The sequence below is a fragment of the Protopterus annectens genome, chromosome 5.part0 (assembly GCF_019279795.1).
Source record: "Protopterus annectens isolate FY-2018-M chromosome 5.part0, PAN1.0, whole genome shotgun sequence".
Lineage (NCBI taxonomy): Eukaryota > Metazoa > Chordata > Ceratodontiformes > Protopteridae > Protopterus > Protopterus annectens.
The window spans coordinates 1315293220-1315314065 of NC_056735.1; the positions used below are offsets into that span (position 1 = coordinate 1315293220).

The 20846-nt window shown below is 37.1% G+C and overlaps 1 long non-coding RNA gene across 1 annotated transcript in view; it reads left to right on the top strand.

Annotated features, from left to right (window-relative positions):
* Positions 1-1333, top strand: part of LOC122802075 — a 37960-nt gene extending 36627 nt beyond the window's left edge. Inside the window, exon 3 of the long non-coding RNA XR_006364875.1 lies at positions 977-1333. This is a non-coding gene — a long non-coding RNA (uncharacterized LOC122802075). The remainder of the gene's footprint in view (positions 1-976) is intronic.
* Positions 1334-20846: the final 19513 nt, after the last annotated feature.

Genomic DNA, 20846 nt, shown 5'->3' on the forward strand with positions numbered 1-20846 from the left:
GATCAGCTAGACAGAACCAGGAATTCCTTCCTTAAGAATGGATGAACCAGCATCACTCACTCATTGCCACTCCCCCTCCCCAATCAATGAGCAGTAGGTAAGAGAGTTAAAGAAGAATGGATTGTCCTACTGAGGAGCTTACTTTTATCTGCTTGGATAGAAACTGGATAACAACCAGGTTGCTGCTACTGCTACATGCATAATCAAGTATGCATTTGGGATACTGTCACATCAATAATTGTGCATTTATATAAACTACTGTAGTATGAATAACTATGTATGCAGCTTTGCCACTATCATGTACATAATCACATGTGCAAATTATCTGCTATAATGATCATGTATGCAGCTGAGGTTTTGTCCTGTGCATAAATATGTATACAGCTGATCTACTGCAGGGTATACCATCACATGTGACCAGGCTACTGCTGTGTGTAAAAGCATGTATGCTATTAAGCTATCGATGTGTGCATAGTCATACATGCATATGAACCATAATGTTGCCAAGATCATCAGAAGTGCAGAAGGTTAGTTTTTATGAAAGAATGTTACTACATATTTTATCTTTATTTCCAGATTACTGTCTTACATGTATATCTTACATTGATTATTTGTTGTCTGCTTTTCATATTACATCACTTTAATAACTGGGTCATCAATCAAACTAATGACAAAACAAACAAAACAGTAGTCTTTCCCATGAAATTAAGAGTACACATAAACAAAGTAGTTAAAAGAAATCTGCTGGTATTAAGATATCTCAGTAAAAGGCAAGGAATCTTAAGCATTTAGTACTTATTTCTATAACTTCAAATTTGCATTTACATCTACCTTACAAAATGCATTGTAATAATACACAATGATTTAGTCTTTTTGTTTTTATAGTCAGTAATGATTACAAAACATCATTGTATGTGTAGTTCAGTAACAATTCTATTTCTGTTTTTTTTTTTCTATTATTTTTTGTCTTGTACAGCAATATATTTAATGAATTCATCCTGCGAAGGAATTTTCATCATGCGACAGAGCATCCTCCCTACTGAACTCCAAGGCCTGCATTGATATATATACCCTTATTTTAAATGGTGTACCATTGCTTTCATGGCATAGAAATGTACATATTCCCATTACCCTCCATTGTGTTTCTGAAGAACACTGCTATGACATATGCACCATTTGGAATTAATGCTTGTAACTGATTTTAGCACCCTGAATTTCCTAGTGGTTATGTGTTATCATCCAGCACATGAATATATAAATGCTCTAAACATATACATAAATAATATTTTAAAAATGCATGTTTAACTGAAAAATACACATATCATTAACTGCAGTTCTTGTTATTGAGTTTGTCACTTTGAGGACTATATGCATATTCTAGTTAATTTTGTGTGTGATAACATACTGTGTGGTCTCATGCTTTATACAATCACGTTATCTTACAGGCTTTGGTTTTCATATGTCAGAATAGTTTACACTTTTGTTGTATATTTAAGGTAAGAACAGCTCCATGGTAGCATCTGCAGCAGTAACACAAACACTCATTGCTCCCCATGTTGAAAGAAATCAAGTTGAAGTGGTCTAGATGTCATGCTAGGTCACCCCTTGGGTTTTCCCACAGGAGGTGCACCAGGCACAACCCAGTAGAGGAACATGATCTCCTAGCTTGTCTGGGAATGTCTGGGAATCTTACAGTATGAGCTGCAGACTATTGGTGGGGATAAGATAGTCTGATCTGTCCTGCCCTGCTTACTGCACTATAACCCACACTAGGACTAGCAGATTATAAAGTGATCATGACAGTGATGATGATGATGATAACCAGCACTAAATTACCCTACATGCATTTCTTTTTTCCTTTAACTGCCTTACAATATTCATGTTTGATGTTTTAGCACAGCTCTTTTGCAATATAGGAATAAAGCCCTAGCTATGAATCAGAAGAAACTAGTCTGGCAAGTTGTTTGGGTGTGGAAAGAGCCATGTCAGAGAATGCAGGATGGAGTAGCACCTGCTTGTCTACCATAAGGGTGAGAGTGGTGGTCTGATTGGCTTTGTCACTGTATGCAGGTGATGAGGTTGTGGCCATTAACTGGGGATATAGGCCTGACTTACAAAGCCGTGACAATAATCCTCAATAGCATGTGGGTGGAAGCAATCATGTTTGAGCAGGGGAGGCTAGTAGGCAGCCACATTGAGGTGGATGGATCAGCCTCTGGTGTGGGCTTAGATTTTGAAATATAACCACGCTCATTGTTCTCATTATGTGATGTGAACAAGGCCACAAGAAACCTCAATGGCGGCCAAGGTGCTGGAACTCTGGTCAGCTATTGTCTCCAAGTCAGGAATTCCATGTATGGCAGGGGGACAAATGGGATCAGTGCTAGAAGGAGGGGATGCTAATCATCAGCTGGCATGGAGTCATAAATACACAGAAAAAATGTTTTGATGTTTTGATTATTTATAAAGGTGATGCTCTAATTCACCCTCCCCAGCACACTCAGGGCTATAACAAGGGTTGGCTAAAGAAGGTAGAAGCCCAGGGCACAAGCAAGAAGAAGCAGAAGATATGATTGACAGCTTTCAATATGTGCCAATTGGTCGCTGCCTGGAAGTGCAAACATTCTTGCAATTCACTTAAATAACCACAGTCACATGACTGCAGCTGCCTATATACTGAAATGACAGTCAGTGTGTGTGAAGACAGTTGCCAAGCTATTATGTATGTATTCATGTGTACATAACAGTTGTTTTTTATGTTCCTACACTGATTTCTAATGAAAGTGAAGTAATTGATACAATTTGGAAAGCTCTGTTATGTATACAACAGCTCTTTGTTACACTGTATGAATGAAATCAGTACCACCGCGGTAGTGGTGCTGCGGTAGCGTTGGCGCCTCACAGCAAGACGTTGTCCCGTTCGATTCTCAGCTAGAGCGTATTCTGTGTGGAGGCATACGTGAATGGGCATGCCTTCGTTGAAGGTTGTGCGTCAGGGCTGGTAACTCGGCACGTAAAAATCCACTATCAAACATTAGCGGACCGGAGGTCCGCTGTAGCGACCCCTAACCGGGATAAGCCGAAAGACACAACAACAAAAATTTAAAGTTAAGGGAGTGCAAACAATAGAAGAGAAAAGAGGAGATCTAAAGATATTATAATTACACAGGAGACCTTTTTCTTTTTTTTTCTTTTATTTATTTATTTTTTTGCTGTCCTCAACTTTGCTTGAAGACCCTAATTTTTTTTCTTAGGGGTTCCCATACCTCTCAATTGTCCAGATTTTCACTGATTGTCCACATTTCTGCTCCATATTTTTGTCTGTTAGTCATAAAATGTTGGTTTTCTGATAAATTACTGACAAATCATTGAGGATTGAAGTTAGAAAATGACAGGCATTGAGTTTCAGACTTCATACCCTTCAGAACATTCATTCTAATGTAAATCTTGTTATTCTATATACATTCTAAGTTTATGAGAGCAGTATTTAAAAATTGTTCCTAATTTGAGCCTTTGTTCCCCGTTCATTGTGGTTTTGCCTAGATTTCTTGTTCTGAGAGGTTGAGAGGTATGGGGGTACCTGTTTGGTGTATTGCCCACTGCACAATTTGATCTTGCTACAGCTCTATCCCTCACCTTTCACTACATTAAATACATGATTTCTCTGCAACTGCAAATGACTTCATGCCAAAGAAATTGCATATAATTATGTCATTAAAGACATGGTCTGCTTTAAGGAGTAAAATGAAAGAAATTCTGGATATTGAGGTCAGTCAAAAATCTGTACTTAGTACAGATGAATTCATAAGTGAGTACAAAACAGGCATGGGAATGTAATATGATGATGACTAATTCTGCTAAGTAGAACCATCTAACCTTTAAGTTAATCCAAAAAAATATATATATATATATATATATATATATATATATATATATATATATACAGAGACAGAGAGAGAGAGAGATTTGATATGGGAAATCTACGATCTGAGCAGCTATTGATTTATTTTACTGTTTATTTATTGACATTTGATTATTGGGAAAGTCCAACTGGGTAGGCGCCCAATATCAGCAGAGGCCCAGTGAGAAAAGCTCCAGAGTATTACAAAAACATTTTAAGAGCAAATAAGTTTACAATCTTGAATTATAGCAAATTAGACCTAATGTGAATACATTGGTTAAGAACAGATATAACGTACATAAAAATGATTTTATACTTATAAAAACTTTAGCCAGTTTAGAGAAATCAAAAGTATGTTAATATAATACAATTAGGAACCGCAATACAAAGTGGAATAAAAAAGCATGACTATACTGTAGAGCAGACGTGTCCAACCTGCGGCCCGGCCACGCAATCACGCATCAGAGCTCTTCCATGCGACCCCTCTCTCTCCTTGCAACATGGATGTGGATGCACCATGCAAAAAAACTTTTTTTTTTTTTTTTTTAGCTCCCGTGACCTGTATGCTAATGTCGGTGTGATCATGCATAAAGCACACTTCTAGTTTTTTTTTTGAGCCCAAAAGGGTCAGTGTGTTTTATTTGCATTTTTTCAGTGTGTCCCAGTGTGTGTGTTCAGTGTGTGAAGCTGAAGACGGACTGTTGGATTTGAAAGGGTTGCCAATTAAAGGTGTTAATATTACCTGTTTAAGAGAGTAAGTACAGAGTCAGTGAGTGCATATTGAGTGAAAGCAGAAGGTGTGAAAGTAGTGTGTGTGTAGTGTGTGTGTGTGTGTGGTGACAGAGAGAGAGGCAGCATGCACAAACTGTAGAGCTTGCTTTCATTGCTAAATTGCTGATTTGTATTGTCAGTTAATTAATTGCTTAATTAACAAAAAATACAGGTGTAACTTTTCTTTTTATCTTGTGCTAACATAACTTAGCTGTCCATTTTGAAACCATCAGTTCAGGAACCACAAGTGTATATGTTGTAATACCATAACCACCCAAAAGAATGCAAATTATCTAGAAAATTAATGGGAAAATAAGATTCAAGTTGGAACAAAAAACAGAACACATTCTACTCCAGATACTGTCAGTGTATTTGTCAGTGACTAAAATGCCAAGAGTCTTCAAACTTATGAAGCCAAACACCAATAGTTAAACCTTTGCTGAAAAGAACAATAACACAACATGTGTGGCTAAGGTCACATAAAATAGTTCACTTTGATATTAGTTTAAAATAGCTGTTCAGAAAAAGAAATGAAACAGTGAAGATAACTGCAAATAGAGGAAAAGTACTATATACATACAGGTATATTTCCTGAGCAAAGATGGAAAATAATACATCAGAGTGAGTTCTAATGAATCACAAAATGGTTTAGTATACTGCTTTAGCTAACAAAGAAAATATTCAACACTTTCTTCTAATGAATCATACTTTTTCAGTGGGAATCTGTGCTTTCCTCAACACATCATGAAATGGCTTTAGGAAGCCATACTTGCCATTAAAAACTCAGAGTTTGACAGGCAAATTTAAAATGCTTAAAGTGAAAAAAGCAAACAATAGCAAAGCTGAAATGCAATCAGCAGAACTGTGTGATAATAATATAGCAATAACCCACGCCTGGGTGTGGGTAATGCGGGATTTACCCATGGTTGGGGTGGTTTGGTCCCGAGGGCGAAGCCCGAGTGACCAAACAAAGACAACTGTGGGTAAATCCCGCATTACCCACACCCAGAAGTGGGTTATTGCTATTATACTATGACATTATTTAAGAAAAGAAATAATTACTTTTCTTAAATAATGGCATTGTATAATGCCTCTTTGTTGCCCTTCCGCAGCTGTCTGGTATCCGCGGCAGTTCTGATGTATTGCGCATGCCTATGCAGTACATCAGAGCTGTGGCCAAAAGCAACGGAGAAAGCAAGATCTCCATTGCTTTTTTTTTTAAACCTGTCTCGCTATGTTAAATGGGTTTAACATAGCGAGACAGCTTTAAAATAAGCAACGGAGATTTTTTAAACCTGTGTCGCTATGTTAAACTCTTTTAACATAGTGAGACAGTGTTTTAAAAGAGACTTATACTAATGGAAAAGTCTGGGTGACCGGACCTTTTTCCATTAGTATAAGTCGATTTACAACGTGCACGCTGGCCAATCAGCGTGCACATTTTGGAATATTAATGGGGGCCATGGTATAATAAGGGATAATGGCAGATTTATGGTTATAACTATTATAACACTGACAAATATTTGACTGTAAACTCAAATTGATTAGTCTATGGCAGATTCTGAATTGTTCTACTAGAAAACAGAAAGATGAGAACACACTCTGAAATGAGTTGTTTGTTGACGGTACTGAAGTGCTGATGTGGTAAATCCTTCAAAATGTATCAGAAGCATGGAGAAAGAAAGTGTTAAGTCATATCAGACTGCTGGCAAGAAATGCTGAGAATTAATATGCAGAATTTTAATTTAAAGTGGACATAGGTGCAGACTGAAACATTTTTCCTGAAGATGTTTTAAAAGCATTGAGAAGATACTGAAAGGGCAGCTGTGTGCACATTGTTAACATATTCAGAGCACAAAAGCCATTGGGTGAAACATTACTGATATGTGAATATAAAAATAACTTTAAAATCATGTTCCAAAACCCATACTGATGGCATAGAGGAATAAAGCCTTGACTAAAGCCCAGGTGACCGAAGTTTGACTAGTGGCTCTGGCATTTGATGCTGAAAACAAGGAGGATAGCAGTGTCCATTCTGGTAGGAATAAACATTGATTCCTGCTTTGCTCATACCACTGTTCTGATAACATAAACTCAGGCACAGAGTGGAGACCCATCATGATATGGAAAACAGTGCCAGGAAAACACTGGAGTGGTCACCCAAACTGGTGATGTAGCTCCTGTTGTCAGACGTGGGGGAGCATGTATACAAGACTAGTGGACATAGATGGCTCTTGCTGTGATGGAAGTGTTCCCTTCTCCATGAGGGGTGGTGTTTGACAATATCTGCCATTGCTGTGGCTCTGGCATGAGCACAAAACACTGCCAAGGCTGCCTGGATAATGCCCCTCCTCAGACACCGTATGTCTGATCAAGGGGCAGGCTTGAAGGTCAGCAGACATTGGGGTAAAAATTACTCAAAAATCATGTTTCAGTTTGTAGCAAATAAATAATAAATATTCTGGGGTTGGCTCGAGGCAAGCTTAAAGTGGAAACATAGATTTCCATTCTGAAAGTAAAAAATGAATATGTATTTATATAAAGAGTCATAGCATCAAAGACGCATCTTAAACATTGTGCATAGTTGAAACACTGATATTCTTCATGTTTATTGTGATATATTGTGATAATTAGCTCAAAATGGACATGCATTTGCACATTTTTCTGTATTTGCTATGCTTCAGTCATGAACCAGTCTGCATTTCATTCAGAAATACTCCTCTTATTACACAAGTTTAAATAGTATAAAATTAATGTTTTTTAAACTTATTCAGCAAGAAAACAACACATTCAACAATAACACAATTTTAGGACCAACAGTACCTGAGATATAGATCAACTCCTGATAACTTTGATCAGGATATTGCTCAGTTTCCTTCTACTGATTATTTCCTGTGCATCCACTCCCAAATTCACTCTGATTCTTTTCCAGTTTGGATTCACAGAGAGTGGACTGCACTTTCACTATAGGCCTTTTTTGCCTTCTGCATCTATACTGGACTCACGCAAAGTGGGCTGCCCTTCCACTCTTGCCTTTTACACTTCGTGCATCTGTTAAAACATTGCAGGTTGTCTTCATCAACCATGCAGCAAGGACCCCTCTTTACATACCACTAAATAATAGCCTGCCTTACCTCTGCACTGCTCAGTTCTGTCTGTGTTTTTTTCAGTGAAGCTTTAGCTGCAAGCTCTTAGCTGAGTATGCCTGATTCTAGTGACTTTGGACTTCCTATTAGCAACTTTAACCCTTTCTCTTCAACTACATGACACTATGCTGAGTTTCTAGAGGTTGAAGAAGATTGTCAGTTCAATATCATACACAAATAAATTATAATATTATGCCAGTGATACAAGACTGAAGGAAAATGCAGCTGTACAACTGAGCACTAAGGGAACTGAATAAAATGTGTAGGTGTCATTAAAAAAAAAAACAGAACCAAAAAAAAAAAATGGGTGAATAACATGGTTACTTTTGTAAAGCAATACAAGATCTGCATTTCTATTGGTACATAAGATCCCCAAATGTTCTGTATGATATCAAATACCAAGTTTTTTTTTTTCAATCCCCTCAGACTTCATGTTTACTAGCCAGGTCCCCAGTACCCAATAACCACCCTGGATCTACCAACATCTCTCCAACACCCCCCCCCCCCGACTTATGCCAGTTTTGCCTGGGTCATTTGTGGATCCTGTATGTGTCTTTGGGGACGTGGCTCATCTGTGCGTCCATATGAGGGGGATTTTTTTTATGGTCTACCGATTCCCTTTCCCACCCCACAACCTCATGATTTCATCCAAGGAAAACTCCCCTTTTTGGACCACATCTTCCCTTAGGTAGCATATCAATGAGCACTCTCCCACCATGGATGGGTATGTCCAGCTTTTCCCTGCTGCCCTACCAGTTGACCGAGCTGCTAAAATAACCCAGGTTGGCTGGGACATAGTCGGGGCTTTATCCCTCTATGCCACTGGAGTAGCTCTCAAATACCAAGTGTTTAGTGCTCGATGCAAATCAGGGATTCTACACTGTGTGTTTTAATATCACAATAAAAAGGTACCGTTTCTTTAGACATCCATTTTTTTATCAGCAACACAAATGTTCCAAGAGCTGTTGCACAAGAATATAAAGGCTTACAGGGTATTGTAAACAACCAATGATTTATTAGTTTGGCATCAGACACAAGAAGACCATGATAGTAAACTGACACAACTGACTAATACACTAAGACAGCATGACCTCAAACTAAGAAAGAAGAAAGGTAAAATAAAAATGTCAATAATGCATTGAGTCAAGTTCTAATGTCAAAGGAAATGAAGCCTGTGACATAGAAAAAGCCAGAGCAGCTGTGTAAATTCCAAGGCTAGTAGGCAAGCAGGCAATGCAGGATCAACAGGACTGATGTAGTCATTTACAAATTTGTATCTAATATGACTGAGAGAACTATGCCTCTAAGAAAGATGTTAGTAGAGCTATATCTGCCTTAAGTAGTTCCTAGTGCTGGTCATTAATTTTGCAGCCCTCCCCCAAATGAAGAATAGAAAAGGTCACATTCTGATAGGCAAAACTCGAGAGCCAGCCAAGTTTCATTTCTGTGCTTTGCCCCTTGTTGCCTACAGAACAACAAAAAAAATGATTTTAAATTTTAGCAAGCCACTTGCTACATTTATAGCAAACAGCTTGCTACAACTTTTACCATACAAGAGCTTCAGTGCTGCTAAGGAGCAGCCTAGAATTTCATTTTTCTAACAGTATTCTCAAATGCTGCTACAGAAATGAATACTGGTACTGAAAATGTATTAACCAATGGCTCGCATGTCCAAATCCTGTCCCCTAATATCTTGTGCCCAGGGTGGTTGCCCCCTTTGCCCCAACCTTGCAATGCTACTGGATGTTATCATATGATATAGTCTGGGAATGAAGCTATAAATTGAAAAAACAGATCTGTAATTGTTTAAGAAACTAGTTACAGAACCTCTATCACTGAAGTGCTATGAGGTGAATAAGTCAGTATTGTTGTAAGGAGAGACCAATCAGAACGTATAGGATCTGAAATCCTACAAGAGAATAGGCAAACTACATATGGGACAAGAGCATTTAGACAGGCACAAAATGAATAAACCCAAGTGCTATACATAACAGATAGACAGTGTGGAGTATATTTATGGGAAAAGAATGATGAGTTGTTAGAATTAGAACTACAGATTATTTGGTTAAATTTCACAGTTACTACAGCCAGAATAAAAAAGTGAAAAAAATAGGTGCTGCGGTAGCGCTGTCGCCTCACAGTAAGACGTTGTCCCGTTCGATTCTCAGCTAGAGCGTCTTCTGTCTGGAGACATGCGTGAATGGGTGTACCTTCGTTGAAGGTTATGCATCAGGGCTGGCAACTCGGCATGTAAAAATCTACTGCCAATCATTAGCGGACCGGAGTTCCGCTGTGGCAACCCCTAACCGGGAAAAGCCGAAAGACACAACAACAACTAATGTGGATTAAAAATTGCAGTTCTTATGGGAAATAACACTGAGAGAATGGACTTTGTAAAAATTATCAGAAAGAAAAGAAACAGTTGCATTTATTTTTCATTCCAGAAAGAAATAAGTTGTGCCCAAGGTTTAGTATTCAAAACTGACAAAAAGGAGCTCTTAATCAACTATGAAGACAGATGCTTGAAAGCAGACATAAAGCACATCTGAGAAGAGTAAGGTACAATGAAACAACAAAAATATATAATGTATAGGCAAGGGATGCTAAATCAAACAGGACAAGAAGTGCAGAATTTTGTCAGGTGCACAGCATATCATAATAATTCAAAGGAAGAGATGCCAGCACTCCCACTTACAGGGCATCCATGGGGTACAGTGGGCAAAAATGTGTTCTAGTTCAATGAAGCCATAGCTCATTTGTCTACATTATTATTATTTCAATTACCCTAAAAATACATTGTAAGACAAAACAAGTGAGATTGTGATTAGTGTATTAATGTCTATAACCCTGAAAAAATGAATACTTAATGTTGTCATGTTGGCAATCATCTGCAATAGAAAGTCAAGAGCTCATACCTGAATGAGTAGAAATTTAAACATACAGCATCCAGTCCAACTGGGATGGGAATGGACAAGTGGTGAGACAGGAACTATCTAAACAGTAAATAATCTCTTGAGAAGCAGTAGTAACATCAACATGAGTATTGTGATTTTGCAAGCTTAGAGTGCAGGAATACTCAGTTGTGGGACTCAGTCTTTCACTATCTCAAAACTGAATGGACAGACATTTGAAAAAGAAGTTACATTCCTCAGCTATATTACCAGTGCACAAAAACAAAAATAAGGTAAATAAATACAAATACCAGAGCAAATCTTTCATGCAAAATGGTTGTAGGAAAATGAAAATAACACTTTGCACATTATAGGTCCTAGTATGATTAAATGCTTCTGGTACTTGAGAAGTCCTTGAAAGTACAAGGTTCAGATGCTGACTAGCACATCTGCAATATATAGTTATGTATTATTTTTTTTCTTAAATGAGAGCAGTTTAAACTTTCTGTGTTCCCACCTCCATGACCTCTGCAGTGCTCAAGATTCAATGTCGAGTTGGTTAAACATCCAACCCATTTCTTGTATACCTCCTACATAGTCACAGATTCACAAGCAAAAAACCCTATGAACTTCTGCACAGCATGGCCATTCAAAGGTCCTCCCACTTATTTAGGTCTATAATTTCATCGGCATGAAAGCAATAAAATGGTGTAAGATGCTGATGCCTGATATGCTTTATTATCTGAAGCTAAATGGAACGTTTAATGCAGTCTATCAAGTGAGTTGCGGCAGTTTCATAAATATATTTACTTTTTTGCTATGTCTGCCTGGCATACCTTTCAACTGTCCAGATTTGCACAGAATGTCCTGATTTTTGCCTTAAATGTTCATCTGTTCCTCATAAAATTTGTAGTTTTCTGGCAAATCACCGAGATTTGAAGTCACTAAATAATAACAGAAATTTGAGTTTCAAACTTCATACCCTTAAGAAAATGTATGCTAATACGAAGTCTATGCAAAACTTCACCCCGGGCATGACTGGCACAGCCCTTCTAGAGAAGGGGGATACAGTCTACAGTGGGAACTTGCAAAGTGTAATGGTCACAAGGTGCAGTAGCCTTTGACTTCCTATGAGTTCTATGATTACACAGTAGAAAAGTATTATATAAACAGTCAGTTGTGTGACCTATTTTAAGCTGCTTAAAAGGATCGTGTATGACCAAGAGAAGTGTCTTACTTCAGATTTAATAAAAATGTTTGTAAAAAAGAGAGAGAGAAGTTTTACATAAGTAAATATATAAAGCTATTCATATCCTCTCCACCATCTATAGAGGTGCTTTTGGGAGTATTCTCACCAGTAACTTTACAGTGTGGCTTGAAAAGTTATATAGCTACAGAAAGGAAGGCACTACAGAGAGTGGTGAGGGTCACAGAGAATGTAATGGGTACCAGTCTTCCATTGTCACAACAACTTTACTCTGCAAGGAGCATCAGAAGGGTCACCAAATAATACAAGACACCATGCATCCTGAGCATGGACTGTTTAAGCATCTAGCATCAAGTAGAAGATATCGCAGCATCCACTGCAGGACTACCAGATTGAACAACAGTTTCTACTCAACAGTAATCAGACTTCTGAACTCGGGCATAAGTCTCAAAGAACTGGACATTAATTCTTCTTTCTTTTGTTTTTCACAAATACCTATAGTCTGTTGTATAATATATACCACACAAATTCCAACTAAGTGCAATATTTATTTATTTTATCCCTTTCAAGTGCAATATTGGACAGACAACTTGACAATATGCAATCTGTAATGTGTGTTTTATTTAAATGGGGCAGTTATTATAACTTACGGGAGGGTATACTTTTTCTGTGGTCAAGTGTTGGAAATGTTCCTGTTCTTTTTTATACTGGGAGTCGGACTACATATGTTAGTTAGTCAGCCATGACAGTCCCATCAGTATGAAGTATCAAAATGCAAATGAAGCCACTAACTGTTCATTCATGGCAATTAGTGATTATATCACAATATGAAGCACCGAAATGGAACTCCTGACACTAAATTACAGACCATAAGAAAGTCATTTTCATTTATCATTGTAAACCACACAGCTTTATGATTTCCACTGAAACTCTTCACAGATAAGATGAAAGGTTAAAAGTTACGAGCTTTCATGGCTAGACTAGTGTAATTCTATGGATGATAAAGTCAAACAGGATGGCCTGTATTGTTTAGCACGTATCTGGTTTCCAACACCAGGACAGACATAATGTGCAAAGAATTTATTTGAACATCCAAACTGTGATTAGAAGCATGATACTGATACTTATTGGCATTCAGAGTGAGAAATCTGATGGCAAATTATATACTTTTATAATCACAACTGAAAATCAAAATTAAAGAGTAGACTTTACTATTTTAACTACTACAAAGGCACAGGTGGGAAAAATATACTTTTCCTGAACTCCATTATCAAATGTTTGAAGCACAGTAGGAGGAAGTGGCCAATATTTCATGGATATGGAGATGTCAGTGCATCAGTCTGTGCTGCCAGCAAAGGAAACTTCTAATCATGTCCAAATATATGATTCTGGCAAACTCCCATACCTTTCAACCGCTTAGCACTAGAATTCTGTGCAAAGCAAAAAAAAATGGGGAAACACAGACCCAAAACCAGGACAATTTTTAAATATTGCTCTTATAAGCTTTAATGGCTAGATCAGTGCAATTTTCTGGATGACTAAGTTAAACAGAATGGTCTGTATTGCTTAGCATGCATCTTGTTTCCAACACTGGGACAGACGTAAATTATGAAATAATGAAGCTAGTGTATTATCTGCAGGGAAGTCTATTCCAGAGGCAAGAGAGACTCTGATTTAATGATCTGTCTCTCTACCTTGTCTTATTGATCTGCTGAAGCAAGTTTAGATCTCGTATTCTGATATTTTCAGTACTCTTTGATTTATGATGATACAAGAGGTCTTGGACTACTGGGTCCCAGATTGCTCAGAAGGCACAGCACAGGTCTCCTCTGAACAGCCTAAAAGACGCAGTAAAGAAAAATTGTACATAAAGTCTTTTCTAGTAGCTCAGCTTGGGTATTTTAGGCCCATGACCTATTTTATTAGTAACCTCTGGGGTCTTCCCAATTGTTTATGTTTAGTGAGGTACATCCCAAAGGGGACATTGTTTTCTATAATTGGGCTGATCAGTGCTTAAAACCAAGAGACAATAACTTCTTTAGATCTGGAAAATATTCCCTTCATAATCATCTCTGCCAAGTAGAAGGATTTCCCGACAACTGTTGTTACACTGCGTTCAAAGGAAAATGAATTATCAACCTAGGTTCCAAACTTCATTTTGAAGTCAGGTATTATCAATGTTATATGCTGGGGGATGGTTTGTCTGCCAAAAATGCAGTAATGTTGCATTTTGTACTTTTCATTTTAGCATAATTCCAATACACCAGATAAAGTGAAAATTCCTGCTGGAGGGCTTATGTGTCAGACAGATATTTGAGAATGACACCCTGTTTTCAGTCATATGCTAATTTGGTTATCCATAGGTATTAGCTTTTGGAGTGGAGGTCAGAGAAGTAAATACAGAACAAAAGTTGTTACAGCAGTTTGTTATCCATCTTACCACACAGAGATTTATTTTAACAAATTTGGTTTATTATGTTAGCATGGGGGATGCTGCTAAACACCTTGCAATATCAAGGTAAGCTAAGCTGTGTGTAAAGTGTGACCAGTGTCAACATCTTGTGTTACATTTTCAAAGAAGATAACCAGGTTTATTATACACTCTATCTTTTACAAAACCAAATTGATGTGATTCTAACCTGATGAGATTTGTAATGTCAATATCAATCAAGTCTCTCATAATTTGTTTCGTGGCCCTACAAATAAGACTCATCAGGCTGCTGGGACTATATTTCCTGTGGTGAGCAGTAGGGCCACCTTTATGGATTGGCATACTTCCAGGAATGCACATGTAGCCAGGCTGTTATAAGTGAATGTCAAGACTTCGTCATAGAATTTGAGGAGATCTGTGTGCTTAAAGTATTTGAATGCTGATATATACTGGTTTCAGCAGGCTTATATAATTTGAGGGAGAAGGTTATTAGCTTAAAGTCTGACTTAATCAGAGAGGGAGTTAGTACAGGAGGTGTGCACAATGATGCTACATTTATAAGTATCGGGTCAGGAATATTTTGTCCTCTATTAGAGCCTAGTAACAATATGGTCCACTGAGTTTTCATTTATTAGGTCTAAAATATTCTGAGCATATCCTACATTAGTGGGGTAGGTATTCCAGCCAATTGATGGATAGCTAAAGCCTCCCAGAATGATGGAGTTCTTATTTCTGGGGAGTTCATCCATGATAATTAGGAATCTAACACTCACTTACAGGGTCGTGGAAGATGTCCTGCAATGGACAATAAACTGACAGTTGATTTTGTTTAGTGTGATTTGGAATTTGGTAAGCTCAATTTGTGGGTCTCTAGCAATCTATCTAGAGGTGATATGATCTCTGACAAACATAGATGCGTCACCACTGTTGCCACTGGGTCTGAAGGCATAGTAGACACTAAATCCAGATAGAGGGTGTGCTTTCTGGGCATTTAAACCAGGTTTCAGTGATTGTACATATATTGATGCCATCGAAATGCAGGGTGCCTTCCAGATGCAGGGGTGCTTCAGTGTTGGGCAGCTTTCAATACAAGTTTGTATAACTGCCATAGAGATTGTTAAAAAGGTTTTTGTGTTTTAGAAAAAAAGTATTAACTGTTTTATCTGCTTTATTACAATTTATATTTCTCTATAACTGCCTTACTGGCCTGGACGATATCTGAATAGGGTCCTTGTGTTGGTACTTTAACTTGGTAAACAAATGTAAAATGAAAATAAAAAAAATGAAGAAAAATCATGTCAAAAGGAAGAAAACTACTGCATCAGCATCTTTAATCGCAAGGTAGAACAAGCTACTTTCAAGTCACTACTCTTAGAGGACTACAAAAACTGCATTTTGAAAGTCCATGGAAAAATAACGTACAGTCTACATGTAACACAGTGAAATGAAACCTGCAAGTCCACAAGAGAAATGCAAACAAACAAACATTGTTGCATGGAGTACTAGGAGACTTTGTCCCCCCCACACACACACACACTCACACACACATTTTTTCAGCTCTTTCCTTCATAGTCAACTGTCAAGAGAAAACATCCTAGTATAATAGCATTGCAGTTCAGTTGTTGTATGTTTTTAACTTTAAAAACTTCATTCTGGTTACCAAACTAGAGCACTAATATTTGGGCAAACCTTTATAATGCAATATCTTATAGATCATAACTACTTTGCCATAAGAAACAAGTCTCCGTGTTTATCACAAGAATATGCAGTACCCCATCTGAGCTTGTAACGTTGCTTTCTGTTATGTTGCTGCTCTGATTCTGAATGACTTATCCATGAAACTTGCACATTTTACAACTTTTGGAGCTTTTGTGAAAAACCTGGCAATAAAAGAGAACAGTCGCACGATTAACAAATTCCCTATATAATGTATAATTTAAAAAATGAAACCTGCATTTTCAAAATATTTCATACAATAACTGTTTATCAGTTAAAAATAAATAATAAATCAATGTTTCAATATCTTTTTCTTTTAAAATATTACTTCATGCATGGAATTTGTTGGTTGTGTGACTTTTAATTAATATGAATAGCTTGTTCATATATTTATTCATGCAGTCTGAAGAAGCCTTTTAGATGAAAGCATTTACTGTGTGGCCTTTATGTCAACTTTGGATTGACAGCTTTTTTTCCAGTTTTCTTTGTAAAAAACTTGAAAAGTTACTACAGATAAGATACCATTTCTACCCTGTGCCCTATTACCAAAATATTTGAAAAATTTTCATATAAGCAACTACTTAAGCACATTAATACCTATGACCTGTTATGTGATGTGTAGCATGGCTTTCACAATGTCTTCAGTATCAGTACGTGTACTGTCCGGGTAATGGCCGTTGATACCATTTATTACAACCTGAATGATGGACTTATTACTGCAGGCTTCTTTGTTGACATGACTAGGGCTTTTGAAACTATCAACAGTACCCTTCTTCTCAACAAACTCAAATGACTCAGCTTTGGAGATAACACCATTTACTGGCTTCACAGCTATCTAAAAGGCAGAACATTTCAAGTCCATAGCAATGTTTCATCATCTACTGCTGGTGAAAGTAATACAGGTGTACCTCAAGGGTCTCTGCTAAGTCCGATGCTCTCTCTTTGTAGATCTCCTTCTGGAATTACCAAATCATAAATTAATAATGTATGCAAATGATACACAGTTCCTACAAATCAGTACTAGATACTCTGACCTGCTAATCAAGCTATAGGACAATTTCTCCCATTTATGCACATGGTAAACTACTGAAAAACTACTACTAACACTAAGCAAATCAGTGTCATGGTCTTTGCCTCAGCCAAGAAATTTCCCACTATTCCTCCTATTATCTTAATAAATGGGAATATAATACCGAGTTTCACTGAACAGAGGTACCTAGGCCTAATACTCGACCCTACCCTTTCCTTTACCACACATGTATTTTGTGACTAATAAAGTCCTTCTTCAATTAAAACTTTTACAAGATCAGTCACCTCCTTTCACCTGCTGCTTGCAGGGCCACTGCTAAAAATATTTTAATACCCAAATTTGAATACGGCCTTCCTTTTCTCATTATGCATTCACCTCACAATACTCACAGAAAGCAGACTGCTCAGAATAAAATTTGCAGATTCGTTCTATTAGCAGATCTCAGGGTACACCATTGTAATTCGCAAAACAATTCCAGATGGCTTTCACTGCCTCATATGGCCACTTTTCTTCTAAGTACTCTAATTTATGAAGTGTTAAAACACAGTCACTGCCCCCTTTAAGAATGACAAGACAACCCTTATGTAGTCAGAAGTAGACAGGACAACATTTTCTTTCTAGTATGCCCTCCTTTTAAAAGTGTTGTTAGTAAGAGAGCCTTCTGTAGACTGTGACCTGCTACCTGGAACCACTGCCTACAGACATCAAAAATCCAGAAACCTTTAAAAGCTTCAAATATGTGCTTAAAGAGCATCTCTTTACTGAATCTACCTGCAGTTGCTACCATTACAATGGTTAGGTAACTTACCATCCTATATCGTGAATAACAGAATACTTTTAATAAACCTTTCTCAGCTTCTTAATATGGTATCTTATATTCAAACATGTATATAGGAGCTTATGTATTATATGTACGATTGCATTGTATTTTATGCATATCTTAGCTTGCATTTTACATATATTTTTTTCTCAATGTGCTCTGGCTGTTGACTTCTGAGATGGATGTACATTGAGTAATAGCATAATTCTGGCTCTCCCAGTGTGAAAACAGGAACTTAGCAGAGAAAGCCAGTGACCCTAAATTTCTGTGTAAATGTCTGTAACTGGCTAGTAAGTGCACTGCCTGGATGCCAGGGAAAGAAGAAATACAGAGGACCTGAAGGAAAATCTGCTACAAAAGGCGATGAAAAAACACTGACTAGGAAAAGTGCTGTAGCTTTTCAGCAAAAAGCAGTTCAAGCTCCAGACATGACTGCCAGTAACCTAGAGGAAAGTATAAGGCAACTGCACACAGACCTGACTAAAATAAATGAAACACTGATGGAGCATATCAACTCAAACAATAAAAGGCTGGGAAAATGGAAAAAGCTTTAAACAGGTATCTGTGTAAGGTGATAAAACTGCAAAACTCAGTGGTTGAAATGAAGAAAAGGCTGGCTGAATATAAGACTGCACAAGAAGAGATGTTTCAAAAAATAATAGAATTAGAGGACAGAGCACATAGGGAAAACATGAGATTTTCTGCTGTACCTGAGAAGCTAGAAGGAACAGGCTGCATTAATTTTATGAAAGCACAAATAAGTAATACCGGACTGGTATTCAACAACAAGAATTGTTAATTGAAAGGGCACATCATGTATATGCTCCAAACCTTACTATGAGAAAACAACCTAGACCTTTAAAAGCAAAGATGCAATCTTACCAGCAGAAGGTGTTAATTCTGACAAAACTGTGGCAGAGGGACAAAATACTAAAAGTGGGAGACAGCAGAGTATTTGTGGAAAATGATTATTTGTACACTAGGCAGAAGAGGTGTAAATGTATCCCATTATTCAGGGAATGTTGAAAAGCAGGCATGAGGTTCAAAGTTCTGTACCAAGCTATTTTCAAAATATTTCTCCCTGGAGGAACAAAATGATTTTTTGATGAATTACTTGCAAAGGAAGAAATACAAATGTGAGCTGTAAAACGGAAGGCGATTCTGCTTCTTGTTCTTCAGGTAATAAAGACTACAGAGAGACAGTGGCAGTGAAGTCTTTTCCAGTGTTTCAACAGAAAATGCTTGACAGAGGGAAAAAAGCACAAGAGTTGACCAGAAGAATCAGCAGTACACTGGAAATGAAGCAGAGACAGGGTTTGGGAGAAGGAAATGAACAGGAACAGAACAAGAAAATCTGGAAATATTGGACCTTTTTTGAACTTTGTTAAACACTTAGGGGACTCTAAAGCATATGCCCTACTTCATGTGATTATTGTTCAGAAAAATACTCAAGATAGGGGAAGAGAAAGGAGAAAGTTAGCTGTAAGTAAAACATTTTTTCCTACTACTATTTAAATGGTGCATGATTTTCTTTCCAGTTTATACACTTTTTCAGTTATTTCTGAGTGTAATGGGATACTAATTTAAATGGGTGCTCCTGTTTTTTTCTTTTTGTTTCTTTCTCCCTTCTTCTCTGTTTCTCCTTGTTCAGTTTTAAGAAATGTAGACAATGTAAAGTAAAAAAAAAAAAAAAGATCTGGTTAAATCAGCATGACAAAAGAAAAAATAGTGTGTTTTTTTCATTCTTGCATAGGATTAAGGCAATTAGCTTAATCTAGTAACAAGTAACAAGTTTTAAGAGAACACAAGTAAATGAAAAGAATATTGAATATTATAATGCTTTTTTCTAGTAAACAGTTTTGTGTCTGGTTCTCATGTCTCAAGCAGACAATCTTTTAAAGAGAAATGGCTTGAAGAAAATGGTTTCTGAAAGCATTCAAATGTTTTTGCAGCTAGCTGAGAGAGCTATAATGATAGGACAAATCCAGACAGGACTTAATAGAACCATAGGCTATACCTTGTGACTTAACATGGATAACCTCTCTTTTAGGTTAGCTTGAGTCTGTGTCTGTGGCTGTCAGTTTAGAACATTTGTTCCTATTAGGAGGGTAAAACTTCAATATTTGAAGATGTACATAGTTTTGTGTGTTATTATTAAGTTAATAGGTTTTGTGGGTATTGGGTGTGTGTGTGTGTGTGTGTGTGTGTATTTTTGGAGGGTTTTCAATAAAACAAAAAAGGTCTGTAAGATGTGACATAGGCTCAAATGGAGATGACAACAAACAATTGTATAAAAGATTAATCTGACGAACAGTATATGCATGTAACACAAAAGCCAAAACTGGACATCTAACAAAAAGCTGTTATACATAAAAGGTGGGAATAATAATCTCTCAAGAATATGATGCTTTCCTTACTGTCTTTACACATTAATGGTCTTACAGATAAATAGAAAAAAGTAGTGAACTGTATTAAAAATGTTAAGTGCAAATAGCTATGCTACAGCAGTCACACTTGGAAAGAACTGAACATGTGAATTTGATAAAGAAAGGTATTCAGGATGGTCATGTAGCAGAATACTTGGGGCAAAGGAAGAGATGAGTACTTATATTAATTGTAAAAGGAGCTCCAATAGTAATAGAAGAGGATAAAAAAGACAATAATGGTAGATTTATAGTACTAAGGGACTACTGGCAAGGGTGGAGGATTTACACTGACATGTATTTCTATTCCACCAAAAACTGTTATAATGGAGCTTAAGAAAATTCTGGGATAAATAATCAGCTTTCAGAAAGGACTATTACTTATTGTGCAGGCTGGAATTTGATTTGCAATAGTAAAGATATGTCTGGGGGGCCCAGTAGGGAAAATATAACAAAGGAGGGTAGTTTTTAAAGAAATTTATGAAAATATTTGGCATGGAGGATGTGAAT